The sequence below is a fragment of the Kogia breviceps genome, chromosome 10 (genome assembly GCF_026419965.1).
Source record: "Kogia breviceps isolate mKogBre1 chromosome 10, mKogBre1 haplotype 1, whole genome shotgun sequence".
NCBI lineage: Eukaryota > Metazoa > Chordata > Mammalia > Artiodactyla > Physeteridae > Kogia > Kogia breviceps.
Window position 1 is genome coordinate 94,788,156 of NC_081319.1, and position 26,711 is coordinate 94,814,866.

Here is a 26,711-nt window from a genome sequence, read left to right on the forward strand (position 1 = left end):
GGGATCCAAAACAAGCCCCGTGGAGCAGCAGCCGGAGCTACAGCAGCCGCAAGACACTGTTTCTCTTCCTCTGCCCCCCCTTCCCCACGCAACCCCAGATCCATTTACACTTTACAGTAAGTGGCTATTTTTTTTCTCCTCCGATTTTTTCTCTCCCCCCTCCCCCATCTCCTCCCATGATTTAGATTGAGATCCCCCCTACCCCCGCTCTCCCTAGAGGGGCAAAAGCAACAACCAGCAAACAAACCCCAAACCCCATTCGGCGGCACGGAAAACAGCTGGAAGAGGAGCGAAGGAAATCGACGCGGTGTGGTGTGGTGTGTGTTTGTGTATGTGTGTGTACATACACCCCTTCCCGGCTCCAGCCTCCCGGGCCGACATCCCCGCTCTGGGAGCAGGGACAACTGGCAGGAGGGCTGCAGCGGCTGGGTGGGCGCCCGCCAGGCGAGGGGGCGCGCCGGGGCTGGGGGCACGGGCGGGCGGGGAGAGCGGCGGCGGCGCCCCGCTACGGCGGCTGCCGGTCCGGCCGCGAGTGCGGAGAGCCATGTCCTCCTCCCTGGAGGTGGCGTAGGGGGAGGCGGAGGCCGGGGGTCGCGCTGCCCCCTCCTCCCGCTGCCCCCTCCTCACTCCTCTCCCCGAAGAGGGCGGCGAGAGCGAGCGGCTCTGGAGAAGGGCTGGGCTTGCCCGCGGGGGCCGCCTGGCCTCGGAGCCCCGGGGTCGGGGGTCTCCCCGCGGAGGCCGGCCTGGCCGGGCGTGCGCCCGCGGACCGGGAAGGGTCTGCGCCCGCGCCGGGACTTCGCGCGCGTGGCCGGGCGCAGAGCGGTGGGAGAGCGGGGGGGCGCTGAGGGGTGGGTGCTGGGGGAGCGGGTGTGCAGTGCCGGGAGCGCGGCCGGAGTGGTGGTGGCGGCCCTGGCTGCAGCTGCTGCCGCCGCCGCCGCCGCCGCCGCCCTGTTGGTACGGCAGCTTCCTGATCATGTGCAGCCGTCGCAGCGGCCCGGAGCCGGGAACCCGCGAGCGCCCCAGCCCCGGCCGGCGCCCCCGCCAGCGCCCGCGGCCGGAGCCGGGGAGCCGTGGCAAGCGCTGCCCTGCCCGCGCCGGAGTGAACGGCTGTGCGGCTGCTGGGAGGGTGAATGAAGCCGGGAGGAGGGGAAGGAGGAGGTGGCGGCGGCGGCGCTGCGGGGACTGGGATGCGCCCTGGAGCCCCGCTGCTCGCTCACTCTGGGCCGGGCCGGGCCGGAGGCTCCGCCACTCCTGCGACCGCAGCCGCCACCTCCTACGTGGTTCCAGCGCTGCGCGCAGGCCGGTCCCGCAGGGGGCGGGGCGGGGCAGGGGGCCGGCCGGGCTGAGCAAGAGGTGAGGCAGTGGCGGAGCGCGGCGTGAGTGTGAGTGAGTGCGTGCGATTGTGAGTGTGTGAGCGCGCGCGCGGGGGAGGGGGCGGCCGGGGCCGTCGCGGTGGGGAGGGGGCCCCCTCAGTGACCACTTGGCTGACTCCGCACCGCCCCGACCCCTTCTCGGCGCCCCCCCCACCCCCGCCCTCAGGCCGCCTTCCTGAACTCCGCGGCTGGTGCTTTCATTTTATTTCAGACCACGTAGGGGGCTGACTAGAAGCGATGAAACAATTCAGGTTTTCGAGGCAGATTGAGCAAGAACCTTAGCGGGGGGTGGAAGTAGGGTGGGGGTGGAGATCCTGCCAGAAAACAAACAAAAAAATCAGTTTTCAAGGACTGTGGGGTTTGGTTCAATCCCGTGGCTGCTCTGTTTTGTTTTGCTTTCTTAGTATATAATCCTACAGATAAGAGGGTAATATAAATACTTCGGGAGATTGGGAAATTGCTGAAGAGTAGTAAGGGGGAAAAAAAAAGCCAGTCGGAAGCTGGTTATATAATGCGCGATGTGGCTAACGAGAACGGCAAGCTATTTTTATTTTGTTTACCGTATGCTGTGCAGTAGGGACTCCTACAAACTGGTTCTGTCCCCGAAGAGATTCTTGGTTGAGAGAAGAGAGATCCTGTGAGATCCACAGGATACAATTAGCAAAATTAGAAGACCCTATTAAACCCGCAGAATAAAAATTAATGTCTTAAGAGTGGCATACTCCGTGCACATCCTGGTGCATGCACGGGAATGTGTGTATGCAAATAAGTTCTTTGCCAATCTTGTAGTCACATCTCATTGACATTTGTGTCTTATAATGCAGGCTGTTCTTAATATTTAAACATCATCGTTACATATCGCTCACAGCAGTGGGTAGTTCCTTGATGGTTATTTTTAGGCACAGCTAGTTACTTTTTCGACAGTGTTAGTTAAGCTATTTCATTTGGGTTTCTGAGGAGCCCTGCATTTCCTAGAAGCCCCTGACTTAAGCCCACCGTGTGGTTTATTTGGTGGGTGAAGGTAGTTTGACACTTCAGCTTTTTTTGGAATGCAGTGTTTGCCTGAAGAAACCACCAGAGAGAAGGATGAGAAAATCCTGCAAATGAACTCTTGCAAAGGGACTGCACCATAACGGCTAATGCTTTGGCATTTAATCTCCTCTGATTGCCCTCTGTGCCTGCATCAGTCAATATTTTAGCAGCTCCACAGATAACTGGGCTTGAGTGCCACCTTCTACATAAAGCAGAGGTTGAAGGACTCCCCTGAACCTTCTGCCTGCCTGCCTTTCTCATCTCGTAGATACCTGTCAGCGGGTGTAGGTTTTCGGTGTACTTACTCCAGCTCTGATCACTCATGTAATTAGATCAGGCTGCCATGGCAACAGACAGTGTTCCTCCGTCCATTCAGGTGGGTTTGTCTTGTGCCTGGACTACTCCCAAGTGTTTCATGCACAGTATTTGTGCTGCCCCAGCCAGATGAGAGACTTTACTATTTCAGCTGCATCTTCTTTCTGTCATTTTTGGACGGGAGACACTGAATGATGCTTCTAGTTACTCAGCTTTTATAAAGGAGACCAGCAAGCTGTGCTTACCGGGTGCAGTATGTAAATGCATCTCCCCAGACAGTGAGAGGAGCCTGACAATCCTGCTGGTGTTTATTGTGAACAGATCAACAAGTATTTGGTACTTGTTAGAAACCTTTCAGAGCTGACTAAAGCAGTATTTCTTTTGCAGGCTGTCTGGTGCCTTTGGCCTTGCAGGCACTTAACCCTTTCAAGTACAGAGAAGTCATCCTTTAGAGCTCAAGTTGCCAGTAGTGGCAACTGGTTTTCTAAAGGATTTATTCAGCGGAAGTAATTTATTCCAGAAGGATATCCCCATTGTCAGGTTTGAAAATTGGACGGCCGTCATAATAGCAAAAAAATGCTACTGACAGTAGGCATTCTGAATGTATTCATTCTTAACTTGGATTTCTTGGCCACGATCCTTACCTTTGTGGTAGTAGGTTAAAAGGTTTTTGTCTCAGGTAAGAGATGATGCAGGCCCATAGCTGGTAGACTGATAATGTATGGTGCTTTTGCACAATAACTTGTACTCTATTTGGGAATATAATTTCATGGGCATTTAATAATTTCGAGAACAGCATTCTGCTCTTTGCATTAGGGGACCACCTTATTAAGCCGGCTGAGCAAAGAAAAATAATACTGTTGGGGAAAAAAAGAAAGGGAAAGAAAAGTAGCTTTGGTTGCTGAAGCTCTGTGTTGCTCAGGCAATCCGAATAAGGGAGGGTATTTTAATAAGTCTGATATTTGAAAGAAAAAATAATTGAGAGTAATGACGTCTTGATGTCACTGTGACCCTGCCAGTCAGTTTACAGTTTTATGGCCCCCTAGCTAAATAGGTAAATCCTTTTTTTTTCCTCTGGGGCTAAGATTGAGAGGGCTATACTCAGTGCTCCTCACAGGGTGTTTATGAATTTCTACCATTTTGTGAGTTTATGCAGTTGGTAACGTGATTGTGACCGGCTCAGATCAAGCATTGCTGTGTTTAAAACGGGCCATTATTTCTAGGAGGTAAATAGATGGGGGAGGCAAGGATATAAAATAAAGCGCAGAAGTTTAAGTTTTACACAACACCTTGGAGGTCCTGGATTACCTTTTACAATGTACAGAAAATCTCTTCACTTGCAGCCAAACGTGAACATGTGTTTTTCAGTGTACAAATAAATTCATCCTAACATAAGTATGAAAAATGTGCTTGATTGGAAACTGTGAAAGTCAATATTTTCCCTTCTGGATTTCGTTTGAAGAGGGTTTGGTAAACAGAAGTGATACTTCATTAGAAATATTATAATTAGGCTTCTCGGCCTCTGAATTGTCCTATACTCTTGGAGAAGCATTCAAGGACAGCTCTTTAGCCATCAAATTATACATGAAATGTCTGTAACTGGCCTTACGTTTCAACAGACCTAACTCAGTTGTCTGGGAGTCCCCGGAAAGGCCAGCCTTAAGAGATTATTAAAATATCAATAAGCATGTTTCTGTGACTCCTGGTTTTGTTGTCATTACAGAGTTTGATTCACATTCCTTTTGTATAAATGTGCCTTTATTTTTTTTTTCATTCTGAAATGTCAAGTGGATTTTCTGTTCGCACTTACCTTGAATGACAGTTTTTGATTGACTAACGCATGGTAACACTGGCTCATTTTGTTTCCTATAAGAAGTTAGTCAATAAGCATGTTTTTACTAAAAGCCTGAAATTTGGTGAAGGTAGGAGTGAATGTTAATTCTTTCATTTATAGTTGTCTGCAAGTAACACATAGTTTAGACTATGAAAAGCTTAAATACTTGCGTAAGATGACATAGTACAGCAAGGCAGAATATTATTTTTATAGGGGAGACAGATGATTTGATTTCCATTGCTTTATATCTTTTGATATGTGCAGCTTAACTGCTTCAAACAACAGATTTAGTTCTGCTCATACTTCCAAGCTTATCAGAAGCAGGCTCTCCTTATTTTGTGAAAAGCATTGAAAATAAGAAATCATAGAAATCCCAATAGAGATAATAATTTCTGTTCTAGGGCGTTCCACACAGGACTGCCCCTTTTAAAATAATTTTGTAGTCCTCAATTATGCTGTTCAAATTTTAGTTTCATTCAATTCAGTTTAATAAAATATGCATTCAGAATTTAAGAGGTGGTATAATAATGAGTATACTCCATGCTAGTGTTGGAGAATATTTTCAGATGTTGGCCTAAAAGAGTTGTAATTGGATCAAGGTTTTAAAAATATGTAAATACTTAAAATTACAGGACTAATAAAAAGGTTTAAGTAAGTAATCTTTATTGGTGGAAATAGTTTTCAGAAATCTCTTTCCTGTTTCATAATTTATGTATCTTTGTCTTTATCGGTGTAGTAATATATTTTATAATCCGTATAGATCTGAAGTTTTCAGTCCAATATACTATAAGTATGTGTACTATCTATTACCATCTCAAATGTACTAAAACACATTTTAGAACTATTAAAGACAAAAAAGCAACAAACATTATATTCTCTTTGACATTTGATGCGAGCAGAACTGATTCATTGATTTTTTTTAAAGAAAGACTGAAAGGCAGCCTGTTTTTTTTTTTTTTTTTTTTAATGTTGGGGGTAGGAGTTTATTAATTAATTAATTAATTTTTGCTGTGTTGGGTCTTCGTTTCTGTGCGAGGGCTTTCTCTAGTTGTGGCAAGCGGGGGCCACTCGGTGTCGCGGCCTCGCTTGTTGCGGAGCACAGGCTCCAGACGCGCAGGCTCAGTAGTTGTGGCTCACGGGCCTAGTTGCCCCACGGCATGTGGGATCCTCCCAGACCAGGGCTCGAACCCGTGTCCCCTGCATTGGCAGGCAGATTCTCAACCACTGCGCCACCAGGGAAGCCTCTCATTGATTTTTTTATAGCTTTTAATGCATCCTATTTGTGGAGTAATGACAATGCAATGGTAATAGCAATAAAGTAAGCAAAAATTGTATCCTAAACCTGAAAAATACTTTTCAGAAAATTCATTGTAGTGTAATCACAGTTTGAGGCTTTCCGGGGGCAGAGGTTCCCCTGATGATGGTGTTTGGATTCAGGCTAAGAGGAGCTCCTTTTTTCCTATTTAGGTGCTCTTTAACCGACACGTTTTGAATGAGGTATTTAGCAGAAGTTTTTAGTGATCGTTGTCATAGCTGCTAACCTGTAAACATTTATGCTTCTAACATTCAAAGAAAATGTATTTTTTCTGTCACCGCGTATGGCAAATTTTCTTTTATTGCACCCTTAGCTTTGGCCTACTCTCCCCAAAGTATGTATATTATATCCTGTATCCATATTTTTTATATATTATCACCTCTTTACTGACTGTCACATCAGTATTACTTAGGCCATCTTTTTATCTTCCACTATTAATAGTATTGTATTATGTTGCCCTGCTGTGCTTTTTAAATATTAAGCGTTCCATTTTTAGCAGATACATGAAACAGTCTATAGGCTATTTTCTGGTATGTTGTTTGTATGTTTTTGCAATACAGAGGCCACTCTATCTTGCTTTATCCTTGTGTTTCTTCACTCTAGTGGAACACAGCAAGTTACGTTAACTCTGAGTTAGTCTGACTGGTGTAGCAACACAAATGCTTTTGAAGTAAGTAGGCATACCAACGTGAGAGTAAATTAATATTTTACAGCATTTGCATCATGTTTGACTGTTCTCTGCACTTCAGCAGAATAGGAGGAGACTGTAATTTGGACTCTATAAAACCTTATCTGCCAGGTGATAGGTAAATAGGATGGTGTGCACATACATCGATACACAAGGCAACACTCTGAACTGTTAGCTCATAAAGCAAGCACTTTGCAAATCCCCGGTGCCTGTACCTTGTTTGAAAATGATGATCAAGTATTTTGATGCTTCATTTGAGATGTTACTAGATAAAATCAAGATTACTACCCCCTCCCGGCCCTTACAACAAGTCCTGTGTAAGAATAAATAGGATATTATGAGCTTCTATTTAACTTGGCCACTATTTATATTTGTAACTCAACAAGCTTCTTAGTGAAGGACAGTGTCTTCCAGGGACTTCAGAGACGTTATAGTCTAGAACAGCTTCCTTCTTTCTCTGTCTACACTTACTGATTACATGTGGGGAAACCAAGGCCTAGAAAACTTCCTTCTTCTGCCTATCAGTCCCAGGCATGCAATAGATGCTTAAATAAATACTTGGTGAATGGATTAGCTAGAAGTAAGAATACTTTGGCTGTTACTCATTACTTTGCAAAGTGTTGGAAAGCAATCGAAATTATTTTTCTTTCCAGCTGGGCTGTGCTCTTAAAAATAGTGAGTGTGTATGGATGAAAATAATCATGAGATGTGTTGCCATGTACCCAAGGATAATTGGCTCACTTACCTGTTTACAGATTATTCACATTGGAGATCATATTCATAGCTCCAGAATAGTTTTTTTTTCTGACACCCAATATAATCCTGGGCCTTCTCCTTCCTACTGTTACCTGGCGTGGGCTTAGGAAACCCAAACTAAATTTAAAACCAGCCTAAACAAATATGCAGATCAGCTCCAGTAATCAAAGGCTCAAAAAAATCAGTCCAGCAGTGACTAGTTTGGGGAGTAGTTTATAATAACTGTGCTACTGATTTTATTTAATGTGGACAGTTGGGAACTACGGTATTTAAAAGCATGATTTAAATAGGTAGTGCTGGAAACTGTGTTAGCAGATCGAGTCCTCAACTTCTTCCATTTCTATGCATAGGTCTTTACCTCACAAAACCTACTACAAGCACCAAGCTCCCTGATGGAAAGGTATATGGAAGATTCATTCATTCTCTCTTCCATCCATCCATTCACACATTCACTCATTCATCATACAGTGGGTAATTTTCACTTAAACATGCTCAAGATATTGTGGCAGAGTGAAAATCACGTAGACCTACCTTCAGTAATTAACTCATTTAAAGTTTAGTGGAAAAAAAAGCCTAGTGAGTATATGCATACTTAAAATTTTTTCTTTTCTGCATTCGATTCTTTCTTCTATCCCATTAGACTGGTATGCTAATAACTGTGCTCTGTTTCATGATTGTGCCTCAAAGTTGCATGTTGATAGTCAGATACGCCTCATGAAAGTTAGACTCTGGCTCAATTACTATTCAGTCCATGCCCATTTTCACCTGATAGTCCTGTGATTACCAGCATGTGTTTCTGAGGAAATTGGCTAGAATCATTAGAGAAAAGAATGACAGTAGCTGTTTCAAATGGGGAGACCAAGCTCTTAATTTGATTGAAGGGATGACCTTTCTGTGTGTTGGCCTCCCTCTGAGCCCTGTTGAATAAAACCAGACCTGCCTTTTGAGCTGGCTGGTAGCTGTGTAATTCTTATAAAGCAATGCAAAGTTTGATGTTCTTAAAGTTTAGATTTCAGTGCATGGGCACTTTCAGGTGGAATTATTTTTTAAAGCCATCCGTTCTGTTTCTCATTTTGGATTTCCTCTTCTGCACCCCCTGGACCATTGTAGGAGGATCGTGCAGCAAATCACCAGGGTGGTCCATTCAAGCTGCAGATTTGTCTGTCATCTTTGGACAGCAGGCTCGTCCTCCGCAGCCACTGCAGGAAAGTGCGTCACCCATCAGGTGAGAGTTTTGCGATGCTCTCTAGTTTCCATCTGAGGATAAAGTCTGACCTGGGAAAATCGCCTACTAGCCGTACTTTAGCACTTTGTAGACCGTTTAAGATAATTGTCTTTGCAAACTGTATTGTGTGGGAAATTGAGAAATCGCCGAGAGGTTTTTTTAAAGCTCGGATTAAAGTATTTCTCTTTTTTGATTTATTTGGTTTATGAAGTAGTCTACCTCTGACTTTGTGGATGGTCGATTACTGTGTGTGGGGGGCTTGAGCCTGATCATTTTAATTGCCACCTGGACTTCAAGCTGGTGAGAATGCTTTGCTACCAAACGGTTATCTTAAGTCATGTTTCAGGTTCTTGTGGTAGTATGACCCTTGTGTAGGGAGACGGGCTCGTTTGTTTGGTAGCAACCCGTATTTGTTGGGTCTCGAATGTCTCTGTGTCTGTTTGGATTTTACAACTTCCTGATTTCTTCATGTACAGTAAATTTTTCTCATCTGGAGAGTCATGCAGACCCAGGGTGGATGCAGGGTTGATGACTCATGGTTCTCTGTTGAAGGGAAGACAAGAGGAGAGTGCCTACATGAAATCAGGAGACCATGGAAGTTTGTTAGAAGCTGGGGCAGGGAAGGCTCCGGAGCACTGGTATTCGCAGCCGGAGGAGACTGTGAAATAGATCCCGTCTTTCTGTTTGCCTTGGGAGTAGTCCTGCTCCAAGCTGTGGAAATAGACTAGTTCAGAGGTTTCCCGAGCCTGGCTGGACACCAGAATCACCGGGAGAGGTAAAAAAAATAGAATAGGGGCTCCACCCTAGAGCTCCTGAATCAAAATGAACCTTAATGGTCTCTGGGAGTCGTACTGATGTTCCACAGCTTTGGCAAAGGCTTGATCGGGTGCTCTCTGGGCAGCTCTTCCTGAGTCACGTTGGATTTCCTTACTTGGTGAGATGCGCAGTCCACTTTTACCAAACCTCACATACAAAACTCTGGATTTTCAGCTAATGTTTAAGAGGTGAATACTTGCTTTATCAAAATGTTCATTTTGAAACTGATTCAGTGGATTTCTTTAAATAAAGAACACCCCCCCCACACACACACACCACCGCCAACCCCGGGCTTCTAAGATCCAGTTTTTAAAAAAATAAATTAATTTATTTTTGGCTGTGTTGGGTCTTTGTTGCTGTGCGAGGGCTTTCTCCAGTTGCGGCGAGCGGGGGCCACTCTTCATCGCGGTGCGTGGGCCTCTCACTGTCACGGCCTCTCCCGTTGTAGAGCACAGGCTCCAGACACGCAGGCTCAGTAGTTGTGGCTCACGGGCTTAGTTGCTCCGCGGCATGTGGGATCCTCCCAGACCAGGGCTCGAACCCGTGTCCCCTGCATTGGCAGGCAGATTCTTAACCGCTCTGCCACCAGGGAAGCCCTAAGATCCAGCTTGTAACTTCCATAGAAATTCCATGGTATGTGAGATAAGAGCGCCGGGCTCTTGAACCAGCCTGTCTGAAGTGAAAATCTAGAGCTGCCACTGTGAACTTGGGCAGTCCTGTAATCTTCCTATGCCTCAGTTTCTTCTGTGTAAGATGGAGATAATATTAGACGTTTCTCTAGGGCTGCTGTGAGGATGGAATGACGTAATATTTGTACACTGAGCAGAATAGTACCTGGTATATAGTTTATGATCCATGAACCTGTGTTGTCACTGTGAACCTGTGACTTGTCTTGACAGGGTGATTGTAATGTTCTTGTTTGGTGATGGTTGCTTCCCAACCATACATGACTCAGAATAAGTAAATATCCCTGTACCTTGGTCTTTGGACCAACACTGTAGACATTTGCAGCCCTGCAAAGCCGACGGGACTTTTATGTATTTTTCTGAACTTTGTGTTAGTCTACCTTGATTCCTGATGCAGGTTGCCTATGTATTGTTTTTATACCGTAGGATGAACTGCTGAGTTGCAGGCGTAAGTGACGTTGCTTGTGGTCTGAGTAAAAACACACAAATACCTGAATGCTGGAAGTACTGTGCCTCAGAAAGGGGGGGGGGTCAGTAAAGTCCTACTGGGAGGCGAGGCAGGGGAGAGAGGAAGTTATCATACACGTTCTATCCTTGTGAAATATGGAACTGGGTACTTAACATTTAATGGGCTGTGGGTCAGGGAAAGCGTCTTCCAAAGGAGATAGAACAACTCTAGAATTCTGTGCAGAGTTAAGTGTCATAAGTTCTACAAGTGTCAGCTCTGTTGAAAGGGGTGCGATGTCTTATTGCTGATTTCTCTCTTAGGGGTGTTATCCATTTTAGGCAGAAAATCCTCACCTTGAAGTTTTGGGGGAAGTGGCTTAATTGCATATGTGGTTAACACGCATGCAGTTTTTTTCAACCTGTGGTGTTTGAAGAGAATCATATGTTAAAACAGGAATGTCTCAAGAATTTATTGTGAAAAAAACGGGCAGCAAACAGTCCTATCTCTTGGTCAGTATGTGTAGCTTATTGAGAAGAGATCCAGGTTTTTATAGTACATAGTACAATATATTAAGTGTCATAGGAATACTCATATTACTGACAAAGCAGTACAGAGTCACCTTGAGTTTTAAGCAGCTGACATTTCCTAGGATTGCATTTAAAGGAAGCTTATAAGCATTAGCTAAACGTTTTGCATAAATAATGGCCTCATTACAGCCCTCACAGTTGATGGCTAAATGTAAGCAAGGAAACAGTATCATTCACGTTGTACTCTGTTATACTCATTAAGGTTTTTTCATTAAAAAAATAAAAATAAAACCTAGATTACAGTCATTTCTGGTTCTAGCTATTTTATCAATACAATACAGCTATAGCATTTCATGATCTACCTCATTCACAGGCACTGTCTATGTAAAAAAATGATTCATTCATTTATTCACTGTGTTTTTTTTTTTTTTTTTTTTTTTTTTTTTTTACTACTGCACAGAGTGAGTAAGAGCTCCTGGGAGGAGGTTATATTCTTCGTGGTCAAGTAGGGGGAAGAAGAAATGCTCTGAAATAACTAATACAAAGCAGAATGGGGTGGGTTGTACTTATTGGGGCAGGTTCTAACACAGAAGGAATTCAGAAGGATGCTGAGTAGGATGATGGGGAAAGACTTGGAGGAGGAGGGACAAACTGAGTTGAACTCTGAAGACTGGTTAGCATTTCTGTGGGAAGAGATGGAGAGTGTGAAGATGACCGTTTCAGTGCCAGGGCCATAACAAGCAAGCACATGGTATGTAATTGATGAGGCCGTTGTGGCGGAAGCCCAGGTGCTGGTGGACATCTGAGTTGCTGGAGTCCAGCAGACGGTAGAGTGTGGGAATAAGATTACTGGGAGGTCCGGTCTGGAGATAAATTTGGAGGAGCCATTGGCATGAAAGTGGTCTTTGAGATTGGGCTTTGGGTTCTTGCGCCTGGCAGGAAGTTTGACAGGCAGACAGGATGAGTATAGTTCAGTGATGACGTCAGCCAGAGTGGAATATGTAGAGGGAAGTAAGAGGCCGTGGAGGCAGCAGAAATGGAGCATTGGTGTGGCACAGCTTTCGTATGTTTCCTGTTTAAGACCTGGTGTGAAGGGAGAGGGATGGAAAAATTGGAATGGTGCACAGGGTGGGTAATGGGGGGGGGGCGTCTTCCCGAGACCCTCGGGCACCTTGGAAACTCAGGGCTGAGCTTTAGCTCAATGAAATCTTATTGAAGCCTTTATTCTTTAAGACCTTAAAAAAAATAGAAACTTGAGCTAATTTTAGCCAGATCTAACGTGTGCGTATGATAATGAATGCTGCTTTTGAAATTCAGCGCATGCAGTATCTCTTTTCATTTAAACAAATGATCCCTCTATTTTCCCCTAAACAGTTTTATTAAGAAGATTTTCAGTGAAGCCCTGTACACGTTAACAACGATTCCAGCTTTGCCTTTGATCTTTTCCACCGTGGATTTATTTATCTCATGTGATATGCATAAATCACATTATGTCACCTACTTGACTCTGGAGCAGTTGTTCATTTGTGGCAATTCGTTTATTGTGCTTTGATGAATCACATTCATATGGGTGTTGTTCATAACTTTAGTGTGGACTCTTATTAAATGTTATTTGAGTGTGTGTGTGTGTGTTTGTGTGTGTATGTGTGTGTATATATATACATATGTGTATATATATTTCCAGCTACTAGTCACAGTTTTCTGAACAATTTGGCCTCTCATTTATGCTTTATAGAAAATGTCGAGTTAGTGAGCCTTGGCTCTGGGGAGAAAGGCTACATAGCTCAAAGTGAAGGAGAAAGCAAGCTGGACATTATCTGGTTCTATTGCTATTATTGGGGAGTCAGTCTTAATATAATGAAGGAATATTTGAGGATTATTTAAGATATTTTTTTAACCTGAGTTATTTCGATGGGCTGTCTGTAGCCCCCTAAATGGCCCAGAATGAGGCTGTGACTTACCTACCTTTCATAAAAGACAAGAAGGTTAGGACAGGAGTGATGGGAATGGAGAAAACAACTCAACTCCAGGGGGCACACCATGCTATCTGCAAAGATTCAGTGAGCATCTACTATGTGAGAGACCTTAGGCCAGCAAGACCCTAAAGGAGATATGGAGATGATCAGTAGTCCACGCTTTCTGTGTATTAACTCTTTCAGTCCTCACTGCAATCCTTTGGGGTAGGCACTGCTATCATCTGCATTTCACAGGTGAGGAAACTGAAGCACAGAGAGCTTAAGTCACTTGCCCAAGACTGCTCAGCTGTTAAGTGGTAGAGTCATGCTGGGACCCCAGCCTGTATTCTTTTTTTTTTTTTTTTTTTTTTAAATTTATTTTTTATTTTTGGCTGCATTGGGTCTTCGTTGCTGTGCGCAGGCCTTTCTCTAGTTGTGGCGAGTGGGGGCTACTCTTCGTTGTGGTGCATGGGCTTCTCTTGTTGTGGAGCACGGGCTCTAGGCGTGCAGGCTTCAGTCGTTGTGGCACGCGGGCTTCAGTAGTTGTGGCGCACGGGCTTAGTTGCTCTGTGGCATATGGAATCTTCCCGGACCAGGGCTCGAACCCGTGTCCCCTGCATTGGCAGGTGGATTCTTAACCACTGCGCCACCAGGGAAGCCCCCACCCTTTTAAAAAAATTTATTTATTTTATTTATTTATTTTTGGCTACGTTGGCTCTTCATTGCTGCACGTGTGCTTTCTCTAGTTGCGGCGAGTGGAGGCTGCTCTTCGTTGCGGTGCGTGGGCTTCTCATTGTGGTGGCTTCTCTTGTTGCGGAGCACGGTCTGTAGGTGCACCGGCTTCAGTAGTTGTGGCACGTGGGCTTAGTTGCTCCGTGGCATGTGGGATCTTCCTGGACCAGGGCTCGAACCCGTGTCCCCTGCATTGGCAGGGGGATTCTTAACCACTGCGCCATCAGGGAATTCCCCCAGCCTGTATTCTTAACTGCTGCCATGCACTGTCTCGCAAGCCCTCAGCCCTTTCTGTAAGGCAAGGTGTGCCCAGGAGTAGTATTTAAAGACCCACAGCAGAGGTGCGGCCAGCTCTCAGAGGTCAGGATCAGAGAAGGTTCATGTACGATGAGCCCTCCTTTTCCAGGCTTGCCTGTCTGTTCAGGGTCACGTACAGGCTGTCTTTGCTGTGTTGTTTCCCTTTTTTTCACTCTTTGTCCTCCTCCCTGAGATTCCTACGCACTTTCAATAATTATTAATTGAAGAAAATGATGACCATGGCATATGCTTATCTGTGTTTCAGGGGATTGGCTTAAGTTGGGCTCCAAATGTTTGGTGTCCAGTGTTGAACTTTTGACTCTTGAAAGCGAGGTGGTGAACTTTTGACTCTTGAAAGCCTTTCACTGGGTCATTGCTCAGTTTGCAAGGTTTGGCCAATAGGAACTATTTCTCTGCAGTTTGATAGATGGTGGGCGGCACCCAATCCAACTCAAAGAACAAAACATGGGGTGAAAGGAGGTCACACAAGTTAGGGAGGCCATCGGGAAGCTCAGAGCTTGTATCCCCTCCCCTCCCTCCCTCCACCACCTCTGTCCCTCCTGTCCCTTCACCTCTGGTCCCTGCCCCTCCCAGGCTCATTTTCTCACTCATCACTGGACCAGTGATGAGTCTTGACCAACTCATGTCAAAAGGATAGAGAAGAAAGATCACTTTTCTCTTAGGCTGCCCAGGGAAAACTAAGAGTTTGTCTTTCTTACAGTTGAAGAATGTAAGTGATGATCATTTTGTAACGTGTAGAACCATCAAATCACTCTGTTGTGCCCTTGGATCTAACAAAGTGTTGTAGGTCAATTATGCTTCCATAAAAGAAAGAAAATTGCCAAGGATGTTTTTTACAAAAATGTCTTCAGAGGCAAGTCTTGCTTTATAGACACACAGAACAGGAGGATTTGGGATTTACCCTCTGTGCACATGCGGATGGCAGCCCCAGCCTTCATCTGAGCTGTAATCATATGTGATGCATTTTATTTACAGATTAGGAGGCTCTGACTTTGACATATGACTAACGGGGAAGCTCCTCCCTTACAGCAGTTGTATGTCATCTGCTTCAGAGAACTAATTGCTTGGCAATTCCCCTTCGGTAATTCCCTCTTTATTTTCTGATGAGTTACTTAACAGTGACGGGCTTGTTGAGCGGAGCGTTGAGTTTAATGTGTGCTCCAGAAACTCCACTGTAGGCCTGGGGGATATGTTTTTCGAATTCTGTTTAGCTTTACTGAAGGAACACTGAAACCATTATATGGCCTGTTAATATTTCACTCAATACGAGGTTAAACGCTGAGCGGTGTGCAGTTTTCCAAAAGAAATAAAAACCAGGCTTCTTTTTTTCAGTGTGCCCCTGTGCATTTGAAAATTATTAAAAAGGGAATTTAATATTCATAGAATGTTTAATCCTTTTTTTCAAAATAAGATTTCAAGTGGAGTAGCTTTCCAGGACACCACAGCGTGAGTGGGGTGTGGTAGAAAGCTGTTGGGTGGGTTTTGGGGAGACCGAGTTTCTTTTAGCTGCCCTGCTGCAAGGTGAGATGGACCGCCCACTCTACCTCGCTGGGCCTCAGTTTCCCCATTTACAGGAAAGAAAGCGGGCGGAAGAAATGATCGCTCGGGCCTCTTCTATCTCGAACACGGCACAGTTCCATGAATAGATTTTATTGTAATTCTTCCTCTCGGTTCCCCTCACCCTCCCCCAGAGACCTTTGCTCTGTCAGACATCATTTGCTGTTGTTTGACTTTGTTCGGTTTTGTATTTAATTAGAATTTACATTTTCAGCTATTATTGTGTCATTATTTATAAAGTAAGTCGTAAGGGGTGCCTAAAATCATTTATCACCCCATCTCTATTAGTTTCGTACCTTACCACTTCCTCGGCTCCTTTTTCCTCTTCTTACTTCCGTGCCCCAAACAACATCCATTTCTGGAGTGGCTGTGTGATCACTGGAAGGAATCTTTCTGCTAATTATGGAATAATTTTTTGAAAGGAGAGTGCAGAAGCTCTGCTCTTTGCAGTAGCATCGAGGGTCCCATTCTGCTTTTAATTTACAAATAGAAATCCTTTGGATGTCGTTTGGTTTTACCTGCAGGTGCAGATGTGAGGCTCGAGGTAATTCGTTTTTTCTTCCACATCAACTTTCCCAGTTGGTGTGCATAGCATTATTTTGTCCTGTTGGTTCATTTGTAAACAGTTCATACTGATGTCTCTTGACTCATTGAATAGTATTTTTTGGCAGCCAATGCAAATAGAAGGGGTGACATTTACAAGTGTTTCCTTTTGTTGTTTTGTTTGTTTCATTAGACAGAGAGGAAGGGAAGAGGCAATAGGGGTGTTAAAAGTGAGGGCTTTGAAGACAGGGAGGTTAAGCGTTGAATTCTGGTTCTGGGTCCTTAGTTGTGTGTCCGAGGCCACATTTCTTAAATCTGTGATCCTCAGTTTTCTCATCTGTAAAATGGGGATGATGACAAGGTCTATGCTGGAAGGGTCAAATGAGCATTCACTGTATATTGCCTGTGGTCGGATCTCAGTACATAATTTAAAGAAAAGAAAGGAGGGGGTAGTATAGAATTTAAGGGCTGGAAAAAAACAACAACAAGAACTAAGGAAAGAGTTGTATCTTTGGGGGTACTCAGGGTAGGAGGAGCCCTTCACAGCCCTTTGTGGGCAGTTTTGAATTCCTGATGGACCATTGAAACTTGGGAGGGCCTGGACCGCCTTCCCTGTTCTGGGTGTGATGTTCTACTGAAGGTCGACCTGCTCCACAGAAGAGGGTGTTAGTTGCTGTGCAATGGATAGAAATATTACATTTTAAACATCTGTTGTCTATACTTTACTACAATAAGAGAAAACCAATGAAAGCAAAAGTTCCCTTTGATTCCACCATCCCAGTCCATAAGTCACTATTAGGTGTTGTCTTTTAGTTCTTGACAATTTACCATATATCTTTTTTCACTTTTGCTTTTTCTATTTAGCACAAACATTCTGATTTGAAACCTAGACGGTACAGTTATCCTTTGCAAGGATTATATAATATACCCTCAAGTTGTTTTCTCTTAATTTAGGTTTTGTATTATTTGTGGACATTCAAGTTGGTTCTAATTGTTTACTATTATAAAACTGCAGTGATTACCTTTGTACACTTAAGTAGTTTCTTAGGATAGAATCACCTCAGAAGGCTTATTGCTAGATGGAGGGGCCTTGCTCTGAACTGCTTTCTGAAAGATAACATTTACATTGTTACTGATGATATATGACTGTGTCTTGTTTCAGCCTGATTAATTGTGGGACTTACTCTTTTTTGGCTAATTTAATAGGCTTCTTGGTTTTAAAATTTGCATTCCTTTGATCCCTCTCAGTCGCAGAACATTTCCATCTGTGTTTACTTACTGCTTTTCTTTTATACAATTAGCAAACGGGAGTCTTGATAATTTCTCATCTGTGCCTATGAACTCTTAGTGTGCTCTCGAAATTGATCTTTCTTAAAGCCATATGTACTGCAGCTCCTTCCCCGGTCTGATTGTTTTTTCATTCGGATTCTCTGACTTTTTGTTGTATGAAAGTCCAAGATTTCCTATGATGTCTCTTTTCTTCTGTGATCATACCCAGGGCCAGCCTGGAAGGAAGAAGGGAGATGACTGCAGCTCACATTCTGCACCTGGCCGGCCAGCGGCTCGGCTTGGCTGGAACAGTTCTCATTACCAACCGCTCACCGCTCCCCTGTTGAACGCCAGGGAACAGCTTGACCTTGATCCATCCTGGGCCAGTCTCCTAGATGTCTCGTCTCCTCTGCCCACCTTTGGGGCTCTCCGCCCTGTGTTGCTGACCCCCGTTTCTCTCGGGGAGCCCTGCCGTGGGGGCCGTGCTGGAGGCCTGGCAGCCTCCCTCACGTGCGCCTGGACAGATAGTCAGGAGTTCCAGGCTTGGTGAGGTTGAACCCTTCTTCGAGGATCCTGGGTTGGGCTCTTCACACCTCCTGCTCACTTAGTCCGACAGGCCACCTGCTGAGGAGTGAGCTTCGCGGGTTTGATTTTCATCCAGGTTAGACTGAGGGGCCCACTGCTGCCCAGCTTCCCTTGCTGTTGTAGCTCTTCCCTGGAGAGAGCTCTGCGGGCAGGAGGACAGGAGCAGTTTCCCGGGTGTGGAGCTCTGGGGGAGTCTGGTCTCCAGGCCTGAACTGGGACCAGTGGCCCCGCTGGGTTGCAGTGGTTTAGGATGTGCTGTCCCTCCTCAATGGCCTTTCTCAATGTGCACTTGTTCTGGTCCAACCCGTTTTCCTCTCCGAGGCCAAAATGAACATTTCTTACTCTTAGGCATCTGTCTGCATCTCTGTTTCACCTCCCTGGTTTTTCATTGAAGTTCTGAATCCTTAACCTGGCCGAGCAGCTTTGGGGTGCCTTGCTTATCTCCCTGGCACTGTCACTCATCTGTTGCCCCTTCTTTTTTTTTTTTTTTTTTTTTTTTTTTTGTGGTACGCGGGCCTCTCACTGTTGTGGCCTCTCCCGTTGCGGAGCACAGGCTCCGGACGCGCAGGCTCAGCGGCCACGGCTCACGGGCCCAGCCGCTCCGCGGCATGTGGGATCTTCCCGGACCGGGGCACGAACCCGCGTCCCCTGCATCGGCAGGCGGACTCTCAACCACTGTGCCACCAGGGAAGTCCCCTGTTGCCCCTTCTTTGCTTCAGTCATTTAGCATTTCCTCCTTCAAAGTGCCCTGTCCTCTCTTGTTATGTTCTAGCTTTTAGTCGTGCTGTTCCCCTTCCTTGACATCCAACTACCCACCTCTATCTGTGTGTCTAACTTTGCCGCATCCTTAGAATCTTGGTTTACAGTCCTTTCCTCAGGCAGCGGGGGGACTAGTCATGTGCTGTCTGTCGGGGATTCCCAGAGCCCCCTGCTGTTTTTCTGGGGGGGGGGTTGTAACATTTTGCACCTCTTTCCCCAGCTCAGTGACAGCAGGGACAGCAAGGACTGTTTCCCCCCCACAACCATTCTTGGCATTTGGCATCCAGTAGGGCTGCAATAAATGTAAGCATTTTCCCCTACAACGTGGGTTTGTATGATGCAAATTGGAGGCAATTCCATCTCTTTATACAGACCATGACTTACAGGCTTGTGGTCTGGAGCCAGCCCTGGGGCCTAGTGGACCACGGTGGTGGAAGAAGCTATGGCACCTGTTGAATACCTTTGCGCATCAAAGAACAGGTGATAAAGGTGACCAAAATTTGTAAGAGGGCTCTGCTCAGGAGAAGGAAAAGCCTAGTGATGAATTTTCTGGAACAAAAGCTATACGGAAGAGATTGCTGGATTTGCTCAGTGATATTTAAATTTTATAGTACTACACTTATAACCACACCAAACACTATTATCATTGAACTTCAACACAGGGAAAAAAAATTACTGTGTTTTTGAATGACTAAAACTGTCTTTCTTTGCAATGAAACAATTCCTGTTGGATTTCGATGATGTGAGAGGATTCTTAGAAACACTGCTAACCTGTGGGACGAATGAGTATGGATTTGAGGTTCTCCTCCTTAACACCTGTTCTCTGCTTTGATCGGTCTCCCTTACGTGCTCTCGTGACTGTGCTCTCCGATTCAGGTGAAAGTTCTTGGTGGGATAATTCTCCCAAGGAGATCGTTTTATCTGGAAGAGAGTAGTTCTGGAGCCTTAAGCAAGGGTGGTCAAGTTGGAGGTAAAGCACGTCATGGACCAGGGAGCCCTGAAACCCTCCTCTGCGTGACCCCGCCCAGGAGGAATGGAGCTGGTGGGGTCTGACCGCGGTGTCCCTGCCCCTTTGAGTTGGCGGGGACAAACTCCTCTCTCTTGCACGTGAGTTCGTCTAGACGTTGCCCTGTTGGTGGTGGGGGAAAATATCTTTTCCGGGGAGAGGGTGTCCATTGGTGATCACTGACGTGAGGGTCTGCATGCTTCTGATGGAGGTTCTGACAGGTATGGAAAAGGGTCTGACGTTAGAACCGAGGCCTGGGCCCACTGTCCACTGCAGTGCCCCAAAGCCCCTTCTACCTTGCTCTGTTCTGGCAAGTTCCAAGTGGGGGCAGAAAGGACTCTGGATGAATTTCGTTTTGATTGTTCTTCGCCTTTTCAAGGCTCCGTGCTGTAATCCAGACCCCTGAGAGAAGTATGACCCCAAGTTGTGGCTTTTTTAGGGAGACGATCTTTTTATAAGGAGCTGGGAAAAGAATGTTTCCCTTTGGCTACTGCCTCTGGTTCCTGATCTGCCACTTTTCATACGATTAGCAGTTTTGTTCCTTTTGTAAGTGGTCGTAGGCCCATACGGCAAGTTCTCTAGTATTTGTTGACAGGAGAAAAGATTATCTAGTTTTTATTTAGAAATCTTCTTCCATAAAACCTTGTTTTCTGTTGCATTTGAAAGAAATCCAGTGATAGCACCTAAGCCCACATTTTGGTGTTTTACTTTGGCTTTCCTGTTCTGCTGAAGCCTCTGTAACCCTTTGTACCTCTCTCTACTCTTCAGAAGGAACAGGTTATATATTGTTTTCCATCTCAGAGTCATCCAAATGAACAGGACTGTTTTAACAATCTGTGTAAACAGATGCAAAAACAGGGGGAAGGCTACTTTCTTTCTTTTTTTTTTTCCCTCCCAGCAAGCTTTAGATCCATTTTGGTCCTCCTAGAGATTAGAATAGGCCAATGTGAGTAAGAAGCAATGGGAAATGAAGAAATATTTTTGCATGTGTCCTTGAAACATGGGTCTTACCCAGGAGTATTGAGACTTCTCCAAACAAAACTCTGGAAGTCACAGTTCATATCATCTTTAAGCCCTGGAGAGAGGGTTATTAATCTATGAAAATGAACAAACACTAGCTGTTTGCTATTCTGCTGTGCAGAGAACATTCAGTGACCTGACTTATCTCAGAGTTTCTTTCTCTAAATGCTACACTTTTTACTCTTTACCCTGAAGTCTCAGGAAACGATTTCCTTAAAAACATTTTTTAAAACTTTTCCATTTTAAATGTGCAGGGTCTTCAAAGACTTCACTGGGATGGAAGTCCTATGTTTTCCTGTTTCTCTTATAGGACTAGTCACAACTACCCTTTTCTCTTGGTGGTGTTTTGCAGTCTGAGCCTCTGATTTAGTAAACATAGCCCTAAGGACCACAGTCATCTGGATCGTGTGCAGTGGCTAGTGTGTCATGGGTCCATCTCAGCTGATAATAGCATATCACAGGAGTCAAGAGTGCCTTGTATGACTGGTTGCCCTGGGCAGTCCTAATGATCTCTAGAGCAGAGATTATCCTCTTCCTTTTCTAGAGGAGGAAACAAGACCTAAGAGGTTGACAGATTTGCTAGGTTTCAGGGCTAAAACACACACGGCTTGTGCTGTCACCTGGGCCTTCCGGCTTGCATGAAGTTCAGGGCTTTCTCCATCACCTTGTGAAGCCAAGATCCCCCAGGCCTTATGCAGTGTGTCTCTGAATCTGTAGACTGAAAAGACATAACTTTGCATCATCGAAGGGGCCTAATAGAGCAGTTTTGAGATGGAGCTGGAAAGATGGAGAAAGACAAGAGTACAGTCCCTTGGATGTACACCATCCTCTCTTACCTCTTATAAATTTTGATGTTAGTTTTTGTAGTGCCTAAGCTTGAACCTGATGGATAGGTAGAGAGTGTTTTTTCTTCTGCAGCCACTACACCTTTAAAGTTAAGCTTCTTGAGCTATATTTCCTTTAATGCATCAGTGTCAGCAAGGTTAAAAACATCAGGAAATTATATTGATCTCATCCATGGAATCTTGAAAACTGATGCCATCTTCTCTGGGAAGTTCTTTCCTACGTGGGTGGGAAGGCATTGCAGTCAGGTCACTTCCATATTGGTAGGTACCTCCTGTCTTTCTGCTGGATGCTACAAAAGAGGGTAGAGGAGGCTCACGCAGCCCCCTGTGAATCAGATGTATGCCTCCTGGTCTGGAGAGAGCCAGTGTGAGACTCTGAGTTGCTTTCATGATGAGTATCTGCTGTCCTAGGACATCTAGCAGTTAATCTTTTAGTAAAAATCACCATCCATCTCTTGATGCCAGAAGCACGTATAATAACTGTTATGAAGCCTTTTCTGTCTTTGCAGAAGTAATTGGCGCTGACGACCGTGCTGTTGGTTTCAGAAATACTTGGAACCTGATTCTCTTTGAAGCTTACAGAAGCTAGATTTTATATGTGGAATCCTCCTCAGTGATTCTGCAAACCAGACAAAGGCCATCTCTCTTGCAGGCCTCCTCCCCGCAATCTCTTTACAGCTTCTTCCTAGGAGTCAAGGCGCTATAGCCTGGCTGGGGAGTTTTGCTTGGTGACGGAGTAGCTAAGAATGTTTCTCTCTAACAGGTCACAGAGAGTGCTGGTGGACATCTCTCCTTGCCCCAAGATCTGCGGTGGAAGTCCACGGGACTTGGTGTCTGTGCCGTTCAAAGTATATATGAACTCGCCAGGAGGCATAATGCGTCACCATTTAATTCTGGGCCACCCTAAAGGATGACACCCAGCTTCAGAGACCACCTCTTGGACATCATCCCTGAGATCCAGTGTTTTAGCTCTCCATGGTCTGAAATCCGTTTCTGACCGAGTTTGAGCTGCCTTAGGCTTAGGCATTCAGTGGCCAGGGCCATGTTGTAGCTACACACCTTTTGTCCCTTTCAGAGCAGCAGCTTGCTCTGAGTTCTTGTTGAGTCTTTTACACAGATATGCTAGAAAACAGGCACCAACCCATTCTTTCCGTCTTGGCATAGCCCACAGCCCAGTCCTGGGATGCCCTGGGGCAGAGAGGCAGTGGAGGATAAATTCATCTTGTACAGACTTGTTCCTGCTAGTTCTAGCTTGTGTCTCGCCACAGATCTAGCTTTTAAATCCTCAAGTGATTGGTTTTGTGTAGGAATGTGTGGATTGTTGGATCGCCATAATTTTCTCCCTGGATTTCTAGTGTTTATATAAGCAGATGTATATTAAAAAAGTTCTATCGTTGGTGTAAACAGCAGGGCCTATTTTTAATAGTTACAGGTGCTTAAAGATGGTGCAGAATAAAAATGTAAGGTTTTTTTTTTTAAATTTTTATTGCAAGTTGCAACACAACCAAAAGTCTGTATTAATGTTTTGCCAGGAAAGGGTCAACCCGGAAAGTTTGCAACAAAGACAAACTAGAATAGAACCAGTGCAAACAGAAGCTGACAAATATATGCCCCATGTTGGGAGTTCAGCCCCTGGAATGTTATATAGGACAAAAGGAATGGAAGAGGTATTTCAGTAACATTTTGTTCTGTGTCAAAAACCTTGTGAAATATAAATCTGCTGTGTATTGGAGAACGGATACAGCAATTGATTCAGGTTGAATAGCTTTCATTTAACTAGAATATCCCACAGAAAGCCGTTCTTGTTCTGACAACCATAGTTTTGTTTTTCTTGACTTAAAGAAAATTGAATTCATGTTTACATATTTTATAGGATTGTTTTATGGACAAAGACACAGGTCAAATCCCATCCCAGCACCGTGGCTGTTGTTATAGCAAATAGGAACATTTCTAAATGAAATAAAAACCATTTCTAAGCCATGGCCTGTGGCCCATAGTAATGACACTACATTGGTGTTATGAAACCGTTTGCAACTATCAATAATTCAGTCGTAGATGTGCTTTTTTTCTAATTCTGTTTTTTAAAAAATATTCTAGTCTCTTGCCAACACACATACCCATGCATATACTTCACTGATTTGCATAGTAGAGAAGGAAGAATATGAATATGTATAATAGGAGTCAACTTTATTTTGGACTTTCTGGAACAGATCACTTTTTTTTCCTCCACATGATGGCTCCCTGAATTGCTTCCAATTATTGAACTTTCATAATTGCCCACAACTCTGTCTGTGTCCTTCTAAGGGTCTTACCATGTCAGCCAACCCAGCCAAAAGCTAGTAGCCAGTGATAGTGGTTAAGAAGCTGAACTTCAGAATACCCCTGCAAAGGGTATTCTGTTATTCTCCATTTCTACGCTTCTCAAGAAGAAATTAGGTACTTGTTGTTTAGTTTTTTCAATTCCCAGATCATTCTGGCATTGATCTTGGACTCATTTGCAAACTATTACTCCTGAAACATTTTGGCTCTCTGTGGCCTATGGTTCAGTAGAATCTGAGGTTTTCCAGGTACATCAAAGACTACAATTTTAGGGAAATTGATCAAAAGAAAACTTCTCTAGGAATAAATGTCCTTTACGTTTTAGCCCTTTTCTACCTTCAAGGTTCTTAGCTGGATGCCTTATATTTTATTTCCTTTCTGTATTTATACTAATTTGCTACTTGGGTTTACTGTTTTCTGTTTGGAAACAGCTTTTAAAAAGTAACACAGAGCTTAAAAATATAAAACAGTTCCAACCTGCTCCATTCTTACCTTGATTATCTTTTCTGCCTTATTGCCAGACCACTGCTTCTCTTTCTACTTCTCTTCTGGGATTTTATCTTGCTCAGCGATTCTAGTGTGTGATTCTGAATTCTATGGTTTGAGTTTCCTGACCAACTTCTCCTTGCATCTGAGTCTATTTCCTGTGCGTAAAGCTTTGGCATTCCATTCTCCGATCCCAGTCAAAAGTGAAACTTTTAGTGCTAATAAGATGAGTCCTTGCGACACTATTAATTCTTTACTCTCCATTTCTCACTCCAAAGACCGACATTTCTTTGTCATTAAGAACGTCATTAGGAGATGGTAACTACACATAATGTGATCATTTCACAGTGTGTACAAATCTTGAACCGTGATGTTGTGCACCTGAAACTAATGTAATGTTTTATGTCAGTGATACCTCAATTTTTAAAAAAAGAGGAGAAAAAAAAAAAAGAACCTCATTTTGGTGTCACTTTCTTAAGACCTCCTGGATTTTTGTTCTACTGTTACACTCCACAGCTTCAAACTGCAGGAACCATCAACAGGTCTTTGACAAATTAGTTGTCCCTACACATGGTTTACAATATTACACTTGCTGTTTAAAAATAATTAAGCTTCTCTCAGTGCTCTTTGTTGTGGGTCAGGAACTTTACTTGCTTTGCCATCCAACACAGAAGTTAATCACAAATGGGTCCTCTGAACCAAATAATTAAAAATAGAGCAAAGTTTCTGAACCAGGCGGTTGGCAGAAAAGTCTGTACTTCCATCTGTGCATGGTTAGGAAAATATTTCATGATACTGAAATAGCACCAGCCTTGCTCTCTTTTGTGTGAGAGTATATCTGTGTGACTGCATGTCATTCAGTGCTCTGGATGTTGGTTTGACAGTTAGCTAATCTTATATATTTATATACATATATATATGTGTGTATATATATATGTGTATGTGTGTGTGTGTGTGTGTGTGTATATATATATATATATGTCACTGGCAAAGAAACAGGAAAGCAAATCCAGGTGTTCTGTGCATACATTCTTTATTTGCTGGTTTCTGTGAAGGGAGAATGGTCTTGCTCTTGCTTTTCTGTTTAGTGAAAGTTTTCTCTAAGCAAATGCTTCAGAAACTTAAAGAGCATTACATTTTGACTTGAAAAGCTTTATGTCTTTTGATTCTCTGTCTATGAATAACCTTTGCTAATAACTTTTAGGAGCCGTTCTTAGGTGAAATGCTGATGGATCTGTTTCAGTTTGGAATGTGGACGATTAGGAGTTTCTGCTCTCTGGAAGGAGACGTATGCCTGGAATATATATCAAACTCATAAACACTTTATGACAGAGGTACAGACAAGGAAGTGACTGATTTTGAGAGAAATTTAATCCTTCAATTTGGATTTTCCTTTGATTTCACCAATAATCAGTAACTTATCAAATATGTTCAGTTTTGGCCAGTTCTAAACCTATGCTATGACTTAAGAAGTATATTTTCTATTTATAAGGTTCTAATTGCTATATAAAATAAAGATTATTCCCCTCTGGTATTTCTCTATTGCAACTATCTCTCCTTATCCCTGGAAAAGTCTTATTTTTTGGTTGATTTTCTTTCTCCCAGGAGAGCCACTGTATTAAATAACAACTAATGCTCAATAAATACACCAAAGGGAGATTAAGGAATTATTAACAGAAAAAAAAAAAAGGAACTGTCTTAATTTTCTTCCTTTGGCTCCAAAACATACGTATTTCTCAGAGTCACCAGTTCCTTTTTGCTTCCAGACACTTAGAGCCTAGGCATTCTCTTAATACTGTGATAATAGAATTAAATACTGAAATTAAGAGCTGTGGATTGACCATGCTCACATAAATTGAAATTAAAGAAGGAGGAATATCTTCAATAAATGTCATTATGAATGTAGCAGCTAATTCTTTTTTTTTTTTCACGGGCCCAGCCGCTCCGCGGCATGTGGGATCCTCCCAGACCGGGGCACAAACCCGTGTCCCCTGCATCGGCAGGCGGACTCTCAACCACTGCGCCACCAGGGCAGTAACAGCTAGTTCTGCCACCCTGTAGCAGCTAATTCTTGAGTTTAGCTATGGAGATCAACTCAAGTTGATGATAGTTTGATTATTTAGGCAGTTTGTCGTTTATGAAATTTAAAGCTTAATAGTTTGATTATTGAGGTACTTTGTCATTCATGAAACTCAAAATTTAATAGTTTGATCATTTGGGCAGTTTGTCATTCATGATGTTTGAGAGACCCTACACATCCTTCTGTCCAACCTCCTGAATTTACATTCAACTTAACTTTGTT

At 44.0% G+C, this 26,711-nt stretch overlaps 1 protein-coding gene across 3 annotated transcripts in view; it reads left to right on the forward strand.

The window, feature by feature from the left end:
• The first annotated feature begins 26 nt into the window (after nt 1-26).
• Nucleotides 27-26,711, forward strand: part of ATXN1 (ataxin 1) — a 402,319-nt gene continuing 375,634 nt past the window's right edge. For 2 of the 3 annotated variants that reach the window (XM_067006729.1, XM_067006732.1), the window contains exon 1: nt 27-116. The gene's annotated coding sequence lies outside the window, so the exon portion shown is untranslated. Of the gene's footprint in view, nt 117-8,520; nt 8,539-26,711 lie in introns of those variants that run through there. The other variant, XM_067006731.1, reaches the window with a different exon arrangement.